Source organism: Pseudophryne corroboree, chromosome 2 (genome assembly GCF_028390025.1).
Source record: "Pseudophryne corroboree isolate aPseCor3 chromosome 2, aPseCor3.hap2, whole genome shotgun sequence".
Lineage (NCBI taxonomy): Eukaryota > Metazoa > Chordata > Amphibia > Anura > Myobatrachidae > Pseudophryne > Pseudophryne corroboree.
This window is the reverse complement of record NC_086445.1, coordinates 348,440,101-348,456,255: the sequence shown is the minus strand read 5'-3', so window position 1 is coordinate 348,456,255 and position 16,155 is coordinate 348,440,101. Positions and strand designations below refer to the sequence as shown.

At 48.2% G+C, this 16,155-nt stretch overlaps 1 protein-coding gene across 3 annotated transcripts in view; it reads right to left on the bottom strand.

Annotated features, from left to right (window-relative positions):
• LOC135019241 (uncharacterized) overlaps positions 1-16,155 on the bottom strand; it is an 86,166-nt gene that overhangs the window by 47,634 nt on the left and 22,377 nt on the right. The window lies entirely within an intron of this gene.

The following is a 16,155-nucleotide window of genomic DNA, read 5'->3' as shown; positions in this document are numbered from 1 at the left end:
AGAACACTTATGACTACACACAAACTGAAGTACATTGCAGTGAGGGACAACAACTGTGTTATAGAGTGGTCCTTGATGTAAGTTTCTGTATGGGAAAAATCTGTTTCAGGCACAGCTTGTTGTCACCTAACTAATACAAATGAAACCCGCCGCAAACACACATTTAGATATACTGGTGGCAAAACAGGGCCAAAACTAGGATTTTCACCACCCGGGGCTAGGCAGTAATTCCCCCCCCCCCCCCCCCTCCCCCCAAAAAAACAAACAAAAACAAAACAAAAAACCCCAAACAAACCCTGTCAGATTCAAATAATCAGATTATAAAAAATGGATACTATTAGACAATATTTCCCTATGTGTCTCAAATGCTCTGTGTCACATGCCAGGCCAGCGTGTTCAACTACATGCTCCTCTGTGTGTCCCCATACAATGCACTATATCATAACACTTCATCACTGCCCTACATTCCCCTATCCACTGCACTACATCACTATACTACATCCCCTAAACGCTGAACATCACTACACTACCTGCCCTTATGCACTGCAGTACATACCCTATATGCTGCACTACATCACTACACTACATCCCCTTATCTGCTACACCACATCAGTGCACTACATGTCCCTATATACTGCAATACATTACTACACTACATACCCTATATGGTACACTACTACAACACTACACTACATCCCCCTATCAGCTACACCAAATCCCCTCATCTGGGAGGCAAAGCAGAGGTTGATACTGCTAACTGGGAGTACAGTGTGCTTCTATAGCATGTACGGTACACCGCATGCTAGTCGCAGCACTGCATGGCAAAGAAGAGAGTTTAAGACAGTAGCTAGCATAGGAGAGATCCCAGGTACTGGAGCTCACCCGCACAGCGTCGGAGCCAGCTACGGGCAGACATGTGGGTCAGATACATTGCCCTGGGACCTGTCTGTGACTCACTGAAGCAACACAGCACTGCTGGTAAAAACAAAACAAAAAACCCTGCTCCTCTGTAACTCCTTGGCACCCCCTCAAATCCTGCACCCGGGGCGCATGCCCCCTTATAGCCCCCCTCCCCCCACTAGTTATGGCTCTGTGCAAACTGTAATAGCCTGCGACATGCAGGCTGCTCGGGAATTCCTGCGAGTCTGCCTGTATTTTTAAAGTGGTAATAATTGGCAAGGCAAAACTGACTTGGTTTTGTCTTGTAAATGATTGCCGCTTTAAAAAATATGTGCAGACTTCAAGGAATTCCCGAACAGCCTACATCTCACAGGCTATTACATTTTCCCCTGGGACTGAATTGCACACAGAAGCCCATGCAGCAGCGTCTATTGGTGGTTGCTCATCTTCGACCTTATACAAATGCTGCTCCAAACTTTTTTCATTATGTACATCCGTGCCGCCAAATGTGCTGACTGATAGGCCCACTTTTAGAGTCCATACAAGCTGTAATACTTACTTGTACATCTATATGCCACCATCGGTTGCACCACTAAAACTTGCAACTACTCTATAGCAGGTGCAATTTCTCAGTCTGACTATGGCCACATTTGCCTACGGCTGTGCATCTAGGAAAGCAGCCACTTGCATTGACATGCCTACTGAGTGTACCGTTTGTGCATTCATGGCCACCTCCAATTCACCACCCAGGGATGTCCATAACTTTTCTACAACATTTTGGATACCCTTGCCTTATTCACAAAAGTGCCTTTCTGCGTACACAGGGTCATTCCGACCTGATCGCACGCTAGCTATTTTTCTCTTACGTCCTAGAGGATGCTGGGGACTCCATAAGGACCATGGGGTATAGACGGGCTCCGCAGGAGACATGAGCACCTATAAAGAACTTTTAGTATGAGTGTGCACTGGCTCCTCTCTCTATGCCCCTCCTCCAGACCTCAGTTAGATCTTGTGCCCAGAGGAGATAGGGTGCATTACAGGGAGCTCTCCTGAGTTTTCTGTGTAAAATAATTTTGTTAGGTTTTTTATTTTCAGGGAGCACTGCTGGCAACAGACTCCCTGCGTCGTGGGACTGAGGAGAGAGAAGCAGACCTACTTAAATGATAGGATCTGCTTCTTAGGCTACTGGACACCATTAGCTCCAGAGGGAGTCGGAACACAGGTCTCACCCTGGGGTTCGTCCTGGAGCCGCGCCGCTGTCCTCCTCGCAGAGTCGGAAGATAGAAGCCGGGTATGAGAAGAAAAGAAGACTTCAAGGCGGCAGAAGACTTCAGATCTTTATAAGGTAAGCGCGCAGCTCCCAAACAACACACACAGGCACAGATGGGTGCAGGGCGCAGCGGGGGCGCCCTGGGCAGCAATAAACCTCGTTTTTGGCACAAATATATATATTAGGCTGCGGAGGCAGCAAATAGACGATCCCCCGCCATTTTTATGATATTGAAGCGGGACCGAAGCCCGCCGCTGGAGGGGGCGGAGCTTGATCTCTCAGCACTAACCAGCTCCATTTTCTCCACAGAAGCTGCAGAGAACGCTGGCTCCCCGGACTCTCCCCTGCTGAACGCATCAGAGGGCTGAAAAAAAGAGGAGGGGGGCACATTTCAAGCGCAGTGAGTGGGAATAGCATTGGCATTATATATAAAAGCGCTATCTGGGTTTTCCAGTGTTAGTTTGGCGCTGGGTGTGTGCTGGCATACTCTCTCTCTGTCTCTCCAAAGGGCCTGGTTGGGGAATTGTCCCCGTTCAGTTATATCCCTGTGTGTGTGGGGGGTCAGTACGTGCGTGTCGGCATGTCTGAAGCGGAAGGCTTATCAAAGGAGGAGGTGGAGTATATGAGTGGTGTGTCCCCGTCGGTATGGATGGATATGTGGCATATGTTAAATGCAAGTGTACATCATTGCATAAGAGGCTAGACAAAGCAGAATCCAGAATCAGGGGGTCAATCCACGGATTGGACCGACTCACAGGGCCCGTCAGGGTCTCAAAAGCATCCCTGGTCACAAATTGTGGACACAGATACCGACACGGACTCTGATTCCAGTGTCGACTATGATGATGCTAGATTGCACCCTAGGGTGGCAAAAACTCTTCAGTATATGATTATTGCAATTAAAGATGTTTTGCATATCACAAACGACCCCTCTGTTCCCGACACGAGGGTGCGCATGTATAAGGAAAAGAAACCTGTGGTAAACTTTCCTCCATCTCATGAACTTAATGAGTTATTTGAAAAAGCTTGGGAATCTCCAGATAAGAGACTGCAGATTCCCAAAAGGGTTCTTATGGCGTACCCTTTCCCTACACAGGACAGGGCACGTTGGGAATCCTCTCCCATAGTGGACAAGGCTCTAACACGCCTGTCCAAAAAGGTGGCGCTGCCGTCTCCAGATACAGCGGCCCTCAAGGACCCTGCGGACCGCAGGCAGGAGTCTACATTAAAGTCTATTTATACACATACTGGTACTTTACTTAGACCGGCAATTGCGTCGGTATGGGTAAGTAGTGCAGTTGCAGCTTGGACAGATACCCTGTCAGCTGACCTTGATACCCTAGATAGGGATACTATTTTGCTAACTTTAGCACATATTAAAGACGCAGTCTTATATATGAGAGACGCTCAAATAGACATTGGATTGTTGGGTTCCAGAGCCAATGCCATGGCTATTTCAGCGAGACGATCCTTATGGACCCACCAATGGACGGGTGATGCGGATTCAAAAAAGCATATGGAGGTTTTACCCTATAAGGGTGATGTGTTGTTTGGGGATGGGCTCGCGGACCTGGTTTCCACAGCTACCGCAGGTAAATCTACCTTGTTACCTTTTGTTCCCCAACAGCAAAAGAAAACTCCACAGTATCAGATGCAGTCCTTTCGGTCGCAAAAGCCCAGAAGAGGTCGGGGCTCCTCCTTCCTTGCCAGAGGTAAGGGTAGAGGGAAAAGAACACCTGCCGCAGCGGGTTCCCAGGAACAGAAGTCCTCCCCGGCTTCTACAAAATCCACCACATGACGCTGGGGCTCCCCTGCGGGAGTCCGCACCGGTGGGGGCACGCCTTCGACTCTTCAGCCAGGTCTGGGTTCGGTCAGACGTAGATCCTTGGGCGATGGAGATAGTTTCCCAAGGCTACAAGCTGGAATTCGAAGAGGTGCCCCCACGCCGATTTTTCAAGTCGGCCATACCAGCTTCTACCCCAGAGCGGGAAGTAGTGTTAGCTGCAATTCAAACGCTGTGTCAACAGCAAGCAATGATAGGGGTTCCCCTGAGCCAACAGGGAAAAGGGTACTATTCGACCCTCTTTGTGGTCCCGAAGCCGGATGGTTCGGTTGGGCCCATTTTAAATCTAAAATCCCTAAATCTGTACTTGAAACGTTTCAAATTCAAGATGGAATCACTCCGAGCTGTAATAGCCAGCCTGGAAGGGGGGGATTTTATGGTGTCACTGGACATAAAGGATGCTTACCTTCATGTCCCCATATATCCCGCTCATCATGAGTACCTGAGATTCGCGGTACAGGATAGTCATTTCCAGTTTCAGACGTTGCCGTTTGGGCTTTCAACGGCCCCGAGGATTTTCACCAAGATAATGGCGGAAATGATGGTGATCCTGCGCAGGCAAGGAGTCACAATTATCCCTACTTGGACGATCTCCTGATAAAGGCGAGATCAAAAGATCGATTACTGAAGAACGTGTCACTCTCTCTGAGAGTGCTCCAGCAACACGGTTGGATTCTCAATCTGCCAAAGTCACAGTTGGTTCCAACAACTCGACTATCGTTCCTAGGCATGATACTAGACATGGAACGAAAGAAGGGTTTTCTCCCGTTGGAAAAAGCTCAGGACCTCCAGAACATGGTCAGCGACCTGCTAAAGCCAAAAAGAGTGTCAGTTCATCAATGCACTCGAGTTCTGGGGAAAATGGTGGCAGCGTACGAGGCCATTGCCTTCGGCAGGTTCCATGCGAGGACGTTTCAATGGGACCTTCTGGACAAGTGGTCCGGGTCCCATCTACAAATACATCAGAAAATATCACTGTCCCCCAGGGCCAGAGTGTCTCTCCTACGGTGGCTGCAAAGTGCTCACCTTCTAGAGGGTCGCAGGTTCGGCATTCAGGACTGGGTTCTGGTAACCACGGACGGAAGTGGGGACTTCATCAAGAAGTCTTTACAGAGATAACAGGTCTCTGGGGAGTTCCTCAAATAGACATGATGGTGTCACGCCTCAACAAGAAGCTTCGGAGGTACTGTGCCAGGTCCCGGGACCCTCAGGCAATAGCAGTAGACGCTCTGGTAACGCCATGGGTGTTCCAGTCGGTCTATGTGTTTCCTCCTCTGCCTCTCATCACAAAGGTGTTGAGGATCATAAGACGGAAAAGAGTACAGACAATACTCATTGTTCCAGACTGGCCTCGAAGGGCCTGGTACTCGGATCTTCAGGAGATGCTCGTAGAAGATCCTTGGCCTCTTCCGCTAAGGGAGGACCTGTTACAGCAGGGTCCCTGCACATTCCAAGACTTACCGCGGTTACGTTTGACGGCATGGCGGTTGAACGCCGGATCCTAGCTGAGAAGGGTATTCCGGAGGAGGTCATATCTACTCTAATAAAGGCTAGGAAGGAGGTGACGGCGAAACATTATCACCGTATCTGGAGGAAGTATGTATCTTGGTGTGAAGCCAAGAATGCTCCTACGGAAGATTTCTACCTGGGCTGTTTTCTCCACTTTCTACAGACAGGAGTGGATATGGGCCTGAAGTTAGGCTCTGTTAAGGTACAGATTTCGGCCTTATCGATATTCTTTCAGAAGGAATTGGTTTCTCTTCCAGAAGTCCAGACTTTTGTGAAGGGAGTGCTACACATTCAGCCTCCTTTTGTGGCCCCAGTGGCGCCATGGGACCTGAACGTGGTGTTACAGTTTTTTAAGTCACACTGGTTTGAACCCCTTAAAACGGTTGAGTTGAAATTTCTCACCTGGAAGGTGGTCATGTTATTGGCCATAGCTTCGGCAAGGCGGGTGTCTGAATTGGCGGCATTGTCTCACAAGAGCCCCTACTTGATTTTTCATGTGGATAGAGCAGAATTGAGGACTCGTCCTCAATTTTTACCTAAGGTGGTGTCTTCATTTCATATGAACCAACCTATCGTGGTGCCTGTGGCTACGAGTGACTTGGAGGATTCCATGTCCCTGGATGTAGTCAGGGCCTTAAAGATTTATGTAGCCAGGACGGCTAGAATTAGGAAAACAGAGGCTCTGTTTGTCCTGTATGCAGCCAACAAGATTGGCGCGGCTGCTTCAAAGCAGACTATTGCTCGCTGGATCTGTAACACGATTCAGCAGGCTTATGTTACGGCTGGATTGCCGTTACCACATTCAGTAAAGGCCCATTCCACTAGGAAGGTGGGCTCTTCTTGGGCGGCTGCCCGAGGCGTCTCGGCATTACAGCTTTGCCGAGCGGCAACTTGGTCGGGTTCAAGCACTTTTGCAAAACTCTACAAGTTTGATACCCTGGCTGATGAGGACCTAGCATTTGCTCAGTCGGTGCTACAGAGTCATCCGCACTCTCCCGCCCGATTGGGAGCTTTGGTATAAACCCCATGGTCCTTACGGAGTCCCCAGCATCCTCTAGGACGTAAGAGAAAATAAGATTTTAAACCTACCGGTAAATCTTTTTATCCTAGTCCGTAGAGGATGCTGGGCGCCCGTCCCAGTGTGGAAGATCTGCAAGACTTGTATATGGGCCCTCATTCCGAGTTGTTCACTCGCAAGGCGATTTTAGCAGTATTGCACACGCTAAGCCGCCGCCTACTGGGAGTGAATCTTAGCTTCTTAAAATTGCGAACGAAAGATTCGCAATATTGCGATTACACATCTCGTAGCAGTTTCAGAGTAGCTTCAGACTTACTCGGCATCTGCGATCAGTTCAGTGCTTATCGTTCCTGGTTTGACGTCACAAACACACCCAGCGTTCGCCCAGACACTCCTCCGTTTCTCCAGCCACTCCCGCGTTTTTTCCGGAAACGGTAGCGTTTTTTCCCACACGCCCATAAAACGGCCTGTTTCCGCCCAGTAACACCCATTTCCTGTCAATCACACTACGATCGCCTGAGCGAAGAAAAAGCGGTGAGTAAAAATCCAAACTTCATAGCAAATTTACTTGGCGCAGTCGCACAGCCGATCACAAGAAGATTGACAGGAAAAAGGCGTTTATGGGTGTCAACTGACCGTTTTCAGGGAGTGGTTGGAAAAATGCAGGCGTGTCAAAGCGTTTGCAGGGCGGGTGTCTGACGTCAATTCCGGTACCGGACAGGCTGAAGTGATAACAGCGGCTGAGTAAGTTCAGACCTACTCAGAAACTGCACAAAACTTTTTTGTACCGCTCGGCTGCACAAGCGGTCGCACACTTGCAAAGCGAAAATACACTCCCCCATAGGCGGCTACTATCTGATCGCAGCGTTACAAAAAATAGCGATCAGGTCGGAATGACCCCCACTGTGTGTAATGCACCTGTTACACAGAGTGTACACGCAAAGTCACATTTAGCGCATGCACAGTTTTAAAAAATCGCTCAGCTACGTGGACATGGGTATTGCATGCTGTTCTGAATCAGGCGCACTATCCTAAATGAGTGCATGATGCTGAATTGCTGACAGATCTTTAATCAGTTTATTTAATAACCAATAATTTACAATTGGTAAAACAATTAAGGTGAATATTACATCATAAATTACCTTCAACTACATCATGATCCATTTATAAGGAGTCGCAAGTATCAGAAATTGCGTATCTGCATGCAATAGCTTTCCGTACATTCGCTGACTGAAGTTACTATATACAAACTGTCTTACTTCTCTGCATCAGAAACTAAGGGCCTGATTCATTAAGGGTTGCAAATATGCATTTGCCGTCCTTAACAATGCAAATGCAGGAGGAGGTGCATACCTCCTCCTGCCTGCATTTTTTATGTGATCGCAAATCAGATGAACATCGCAACCACCGGTTTAGATGTTCATCTGCGACAAAGGGGTTGTAAGTTTCAGCTTACTCTGCCTTGCCGTCACAGTGTGGCTTGCGGGGCCAAGGAAACCGCGTCTCGTGACGCAGTCCTTGGCCTCACCACTCCAGGAAAACGCCCCCCTTTTCCTAAACACCGGCCGAGATTCATCAAATATCCTAAAATCCATTTAAAAAATAAAGAAAAACAGAAAAGGAGATTTATGGTAAGACTTACCATTGTTAAATCTCTTTCTGCGAGGTACACTGGTTTCCACAGGGAATAACATCGGGGTGTAGAGTTGGATCTTGATCCGAGGCACCAACAGGCTAAAGTTTTGACTGTTCCCAGGATGCACTGCACCGCCTCCTCTATAGCTCCGCCTCCAGGCACTGGAGCTCAGTTTTGTTAACCAGTCCAATGCAGTAGCAGGTAAGAAAGACGGTAGATGTTAGTCACACAGACCCACATTCTCACGACAGGAGACGGGACTAGGCTAATGCCATACAAACTCAAAGAAGCTAAGTGAGTCAGGGTGGGCACCCTGTGGAAACCAGTGTACCTCGCAGAAAGAGATTTAACAATGGTAAGTCTTACCATAAACCTCATTTTCTACAGCAGGGTACACTGGTATTCCACAGGGAATAACATCAGGGATGTCCTAAAGCAGTTCCTCATGGGAGGGGACGCACTGTAGCGGGCACAAGAACTCGGCGTCCAAAGGAAGCATCCTGGGAGGCGGACGTATCAAAGGCATAGAACCTGATGAACGTGTTCACTGAGAACCACGTAGCCGCCTTGCACAAGTGTTCAGCGGACGTGCCACGGCGGGCCGCCCAAGAAGATCCAACAGACCGAGTAGAATGGGCCTTGATAGCAGCAGGAGCTGGGAGTATAGCCTGCACATAAGCTTGTGCAATCACCATTCTAATCCATCTGGCCATGGTCTGCTTATTCGCAGGCCAGCCATGTTTGTGAAAACCAAAAAGTACAAAGAGAATCTGATCTCCTGATAGAGGCAGTCCTTTCTACATATATACGGAGAGCCCGTACCACATCCAAAGACCGCTCTTTGGAGGACAAACCAGGAGAGATAAAGGCCGGAACCACAATCTCTTGGTTAAGGTGGAAAATTGACACCACCTTATGTAGATAACGTTCTAAGAACTGCCCGGTCATGGTGAAAAATGAGAAAGGGTGGACGACAGGACAAAGTGCCTAAGTCAGACACCCTCCTAGTAGAGGCAATAGTCAACAGAAAAATTACCTTAAGCGTAAGGCATTGAATGTCCACAGACTCAAGAGGTTCAAACGGAGACTCTTGAAGGGCATTAAGGACAACAGACAGATCCCATGGAGCCACAGGAGGGACATAGGGAGGTTGAATCCGTAGTACGCCCTGAGTGACTGTATGAACATCAGGAATAGATACAACTTTTCACTGAAACCACATCGACAAGGCAGAAATGTGAACCTTGAGGGAGGCCAGACGAAGTCCTAAATCCAGGCCTTGTTGCAAAAAAGCCAGAAGTCTAGACGTACTAAGCTTGTATGCATCGTAATTCTTAGCACCACACCAGGTGAAGTAAGAATTCCAGACCCTATAATAAATTAATGCAGAAGCCAGTTTGCAAGCCTTCAACATAGTTTGAATAACCGCCTCAAAAAATCCTTTGGCCCTCAGGAGTGAAGCTTCAAGAGCCACGCCGTCAAAGTCAGTATTGCCAAGTCCTGGTAAACATGAGGTCTGGGCGTTGAGGAAGTAGAAGAGGACGCTCGATCGAGAGACCCTGCAGGTCAGAGAACCAATGCCGTCTGGGCCACGCTGGAGTGACTAGAAGCAGTATTCCTCCTTCTTGCTTGAACTTCCGTAGCACCCTGGGCAGGAGTGACACTGGAGGGAACACGTATGGCAGCCGAAAGATCCATGGAATTGCCAGTGCATCCACGAACGCTGCTTGAGGATCCCTTGTCCTTGCTCCGAAGACCGCAACCTTGTGATTGTGCCGAGACACCATCAGGTCTACATCTGGTAGATCCCACTTGTCCACAAGGAGTTGGAAGACCTCCGGATGAAGACTCCGGGTTGGAAGACCTCCGGATGAAGTCTGCTTCCCAGTTGAGGACCCCCGGAATGAACACTGCCGATATTGCTGGCAGATGGCGTTCCGCCCATCGAAGAATTTTTGACACTTCCATCATTGCCATGCAGCTTCGAGTGCCGCCTTGATGATATATGTACGCCACCATGGTGGCGTTGTCTGATTGTACTTGAACAGGCCTGTTCTGTACGAAAGGCAAGGCCAGTGTCAATGCATTTAACACTGCCCGCAATTCCAGAATGTTTATCGGGAGGAGAGATTCCTCCCTGGTCCACCAACCCTGGAGAGAGTGTTGCTCCAACACCGCACCCCAACCTCGCAGGCTGGCATACGTTGTCAGGAGGACCCAGGTGGAGATCCAGAAGGGACGGCCCCTGCTCAACTGTTGGTCATGTAGCCACCAGCACAGTGACAGACGAACCTCCGGAGTCAAGGAGATGATTTGAGTCCTGATCCGGTGAGACAGGCCGTCCCATTTGGAAAGGATTAACCTCTGCAAAGGGCGGGAATGAAATTGAGTGTACTCTACCATATCGAAAGTCGACACCATGAGGCCTAGTACTTGCATCGCCGAGTGTATCAACACTCTTTGGCGAGAGAGGAAGTATCTGATTCTGTCCTGAAGTTTCAGGACCTTCTCTGGAGACAAGAACAAACGTTGGTTGTGTGTGTCAAGTAATGCCCCCAGGTGCACCATGCTCTGAGCAGGGACTAGTGAGGATTTCTTCCAGTTGATGAGCCACCCGTGGGCTTGTAGGAATTGGACCATCAGTTCCAGATGACGAGGGAGAACCTTTGGGGATTTTGCCAGTCATCCAAATACGGCAGGATCCTGATACCCTGACAGCGGAGAAGGGCCGTCATGACTGCCCTGACCTTGGTGAAGATCCGAGAAGCCGTGGTCAGTCCGAAAGGCAAGGCTTGGATCTGATAATGAAGGATGCCAATAGCAAACCGTAGATATTGCTGATGCGACATGGGTATGTGTAGGTAAGCATCCTGTATATCCAGGGATACCATATAGTCCTTGCGTTCCAAGGCCAGTACAATAGAGCGCAGAGTTTCCATACAGAATTTGAACACCCTCACAAATTTGTTCAAAGATTTGAGGTTGAGTATATGCCGGGAAGATCCATTCGCTTTGGAACCAGAAACCGCGTTGAATAGTAGAATAGTATCCCCTGCCTCTCTGAGACAGAGGCACCGGCACTATCACTCCTGTATCCAGGACGGATTAGACAACCAAATGTAGAGTTTCTGCTTTTAACAGATCCGAAGGGATAACCGTTGAGCAAAACTGGCGAGGGGGACGTCTCTCGAAAGAGATCGCGTACCTGTGAGAGACCACTTCCTGCACCCAGGCGTCCAAAGTGGTCTTTAACCATACCTGGGCGAACTGCAGAAGTCGGCCTCCCACCCTGGGCTCCCCCGTCATTCAGCAGGCTTGTCCGGTTTGGAAGCAGGCTGACAGGCGGCCCAAGAACGTTTAGGTTTGGGCTTAGAGGACTTGGAAGTGCGAGCCTGTCTCAGGTACGGCTGACCCTTTGCTTTACCTGGAGATCGAAAGGAACGAAAAGTAGTACTCAGCCTTCGGAACCGAAGGATTAGTACTTGGGAGAAACGCAGTCTTGGCCGATGCCAAGTCGGTCACAATCTTGTTCAGATCATCTCCAAATAGTATATCTCCCTTAAAAGGGTCTTCTTAGAGTCCAGGTCCACCGACCAGGACCGTAACCACAGAATCCGGCGAGCCAGGATAGACGTAGTAGATGCCTTGGCCGCCATAACGCCTGCATCAGAGGCCGCCTCTTGAATATAGTGGGTGGCTGTGGTAATATAGGACAGATATTGTCTGGCAGTGTCAGAAAAATTCAGAGGTAGCTCTTCCTCAATTGCTTGAACCCATGCTTCAATGCCTTTTGCAGCCCAAGAGGCTGCCATAGTGGGTCTATGTTCAGCACCTGTAAGAGTGTAAATAGACTTCAAGCAACCCTCCACACGCCTATCCGTTGGTTCCTTCAAACAGGTGACGGTGGTGACAGGTAGAGTAGATGACACCACAAGTCGGGCTACATGTGAGTCCACTGGTGGCGGGGTTTCCCACATGTTACTCCGCAGAGATAGGATAACGAGCTAGCATCTTTTTAGACAGGGAAAATTTCTTTCCTGGAGAAGACCAGGATTCCTGACGTATGTCAATTAAATGGTCAGAATGTGGTAAGACAAATTTAGTAACCTTCTGACGTTTGAACTTATCAGGTTTCTTAGACATATCAGGAGTGTCAATCTCATCATCAATCTGAAGAATCAGCTTTATAGCCTCCACTAGGTCAGGAACATCAACCTGTGTTGTAGAATCTTCATCAGAAGCAGCGGTATCAGCATCTGATGGATCAGTATATTCCACATCCGAATTGGAAGAATCATCCAAAATATTAGTGGATTGTGAGGAAAAAATGTCCCCTTTGGGCCCAGTAGGGCGAGGGTTAGGTTTTTGTTTAACCAAGGACTGACTTAGGGGGTAATTCTGAGTTGATCGCAGCAGCAAGAAAGTTAGCAATTGGGCAAAACCATGTGCACTGCAGGTGTGGCAGATATAACATTTGCAGAGAGAGTTAGATTTGGGTGGGTTATTTTATTTCTGTGCAGGGTCAATACTGGCTGCTTTATTTTTACACTGCAAATTAGATTGCAGATTGAACACACCACACCCAAATCTAACTCTCTCTGCAAATGTTATATCTGCCCCCCCCTGCAGTGCACATGGTTTTGCCCAATTGCTAAAAAATTTCCTGCTGCGATCAACTTGGAATTACCCCCTTAATTGCTATAACTGGGTTGACAGAGTATCCGCCCATGGTGGATTAACTACAGGGACAATATGTGGCTGTAATGACACAGGAGGTCCCACAGGGGGCGTAAGTTTTGTTACAAGCGTAGTCAGCATATTTGAAAATGCAGCCCAAGGTGGATCTGCCATAGGTGCTGCGGGCTGACTAGGGGGTGCAGAACACCCAGTACCTGAACCCTCAGCAGAAATAATTTCCTCAGGTAAATTGGTGGCGCCAGCACTGCATGATGCAGGAGCGTCTGCGGATTTTATAGCCAGACACACACAACACCTGACAAAAACCGCATAAGATATGTGACAGCAATTGCAGAGCACAAAAATAAGAATTTACTCACCGGTAATTCTATTTCTCGTAGTCCGTAGTGGATGCTGGAAATTCCGTAAGGACCATGGGGAATAGACGGGCTCCGCAGGAGACTGGGCATTCTAAGAAAGAATTAGATCTACTGGTGTGCACTGGCTCCTCCCTCTATGCCCCTCCTCCAGACCTCAGTTAGGGAAACTGTGCCCGGAAGAGCTGACACAATAAGGAAAGAATTTGGAATCCCGGGTAAGACTCATACCAGCCACACCAATCACACCGTACAACTCGTGATACTATACCCAGTTAACAGTATGAATAACAACTGAGCCTCACGAACAGATTGCTCATAACAATAACCCTTTAGTTAGGCAATAACTATATAAGTATTGCAGACAATCCGCACTTGGGATGGGCGCCCAGCATCCACTACGGACTACGAGAAATAGAATTACCGGTGAGTAAATTCTTATTTTCTCTGACGTCCTAGTTGATGCTGGGAACTCCGTAAGGACCATGGGGATTATACCAAAGCTCCCAAACGGGCGGGAGAGTGCGGATGACTCTGCAGCACCGAATGAGCAAACTCAAGGTCCTCCTCAGCCAGGGTATCAAACTTGTAGAATTTTTTTTTTTAATCAATAGTTTTTATTGAAAAGATAAACATTTTTATGGGGTACAGAACGAAGAAAAAAGGGGGGGTGATACATCAACACAGTGTAAGGGTCGGTATGGTAGGGATGTAGAAGAAAGAGGGAGGGGGGGGGGAGAATAGGGGTCCAGACTAGAATTGGAGAGTGTTACATCGGAGCCTTGTATACATAATACATCAGAGAACAGAGAAGTTGGGACATATAGAAAAACTATACATTGCAGTAAGGTAGTAGTGGCCTAATCCTGTTGAGCAGAAGTTATAGGTACGCTTTAGAAGATGGTATTGGGGGGAGACCTAGTAGGGGTCGACTCTTAACAGGGAGGGGAAGGTGTAACTGCCTAGGTAATGGGGGGTGTGATGATAGGTGTTGTATTTTAGATCCCGAATGGGCTAAGTGGGGGTGAGGTGGATTTATGAAGATATTGAGACCCTTCAATCGAGGAAATAAAGGTTTGCCACGCGAGCCAGCGCGTTTTGAGGGAAGAGAAGTTGGGGGAGGAGGAAGCTGAATCTGTCTCCATATGGAAATGGTGGTTTATCTTATGTATAACTCTTAGCAGGGTAGGGGGAGTGGATTGTTTCCACATTTGGGCTAGGTTTGCTCGAGCGGCTATCAGGATGTGGCCCAGGACATATCTGGCAGGTGGCGTTATTGAAGCGGGGACGACTTGTAATAATGCTAGAGTTGGGTCTGGAGCTAGGTGGGTGGACAGAACTTTGTTTATTAGCTCAAATACATCTAACCAGTATTTAGTGATCTTTGGGCACGACCAGAATATGTGGAAGACATGTCCTACCGAGCCGCATAGTCTCCAGCATTTATTACTGTGAGAGGGCCAGAATTTATGTATTCGGTCCGGGGTTTGGTATAGTCTGTTCACTAGTTTAATATGCATTTCAGTGTGGTTTAGGCACTGGGACATGGAGTGCGAGGTTAAAAAGATTTGACGCCAGTCGTTTGGAGATAGGGTTTTTCCTAGGTCCTAATCCCATTTCTTTTGGGCGTTTGACTTGGAAGGAGAGGTAGGGGTAATCCGAAGTTTATACCAGTATGTGATGTCGCCTTTGGAATCTGGTAAGGAGAGACGAGAAAAGAGAGTATGTGAGGATGTGTGGAGCGTTGCGTAGGTAGGAGGAATCGTCTTCCACCAGTGTGCTACTTGTACATAGTGGAAGAGTTCTGTAGCTGGAAGAGAGTAATGTGACTGGAGAGTAGAAAAAGATTTTAGAGAAAGTCCATCGAGGAGGTCTCCTAGGGATAATACTCCTGCGCGTCTCCATTTGGATAGGTTGAGATGTGGAATCATCGATGCTAATGTGGTGATGGATATCTGGGAAATATGGGAAATGGGCGATGTTAGGGAGGTCGATAGGGAGTCCCAGGTTTGTAAAGCAGCTTGCGTGGAGGGAAGGAGGGACGGTTGCGTAGGTCGGAGCGATTTTGGGATACGGAAAAGGTCAGCTAGGGGGATTGGGTTTGATCGAATTTGCTCCAGCTCCATCCAACCACTGTGCAATTGGGTTGAGAAATAGTATTTAATGGGGGCTAGGAGGGAGGCTTCTTGGTATAGAAGAATATTAGGTATATTAAGACCCCCAAACGCTCTTGGCAAGGTCATTCGTGAAAGAGCCATTAAGGGTGGTTTTGCAGACCAGATATACTTAGTCATGATAGAGGAACAAGTTTGGATGGCTTTCTTTGGGAAGGGGTATGGTATAGTTCGGAAGAGATACATTAGTTTAGGGAGTAGGGACATTTTAAATGCCGCCATTCGTCCCAGCCAAGAGACCTCATAGGATGACCAGGCTTTCGTAAGTGCTTCTAATGACTTCATCAAGGGGGTTAAGTTGGCAGAGAAGGCGTCTGTAGTGGAGATAGGGATGTTGATACCCAGGTATTTAATTGTATGAGTTCGCCAGTTATATGGAAAGGTAGTTTGGAGTGCTGGGGTGGAGTGAGATAAATTGAAGGGGAGGGCGTCCGTTTTAGTAGTGTTTAGTTTATAGTAAGAAGCGAGGCTGAAGGCTTCTAGGACAGAGTGTAAGACTGGAAGAGTTGTAGTGGGGTTGGAGATAAATAGGAGGACATCGTCTGCAAAGAGGCTCAGTTTATGGAGGGATGAACCGAACTGAATCGCCGGAATGTTGGGATTGTCTCTTATTTTAGCTGCTAGGGGTTCAATTGATAGGACGAAGATCAGGGGGGATAGGGGACAGCCTTGCCTGGTGCCATTTGAAATAGGGAAAGGGTCGGATAGGAAGCCTCCATTGAACACCCGGGCCGTGGGGAAGCTGTATAAC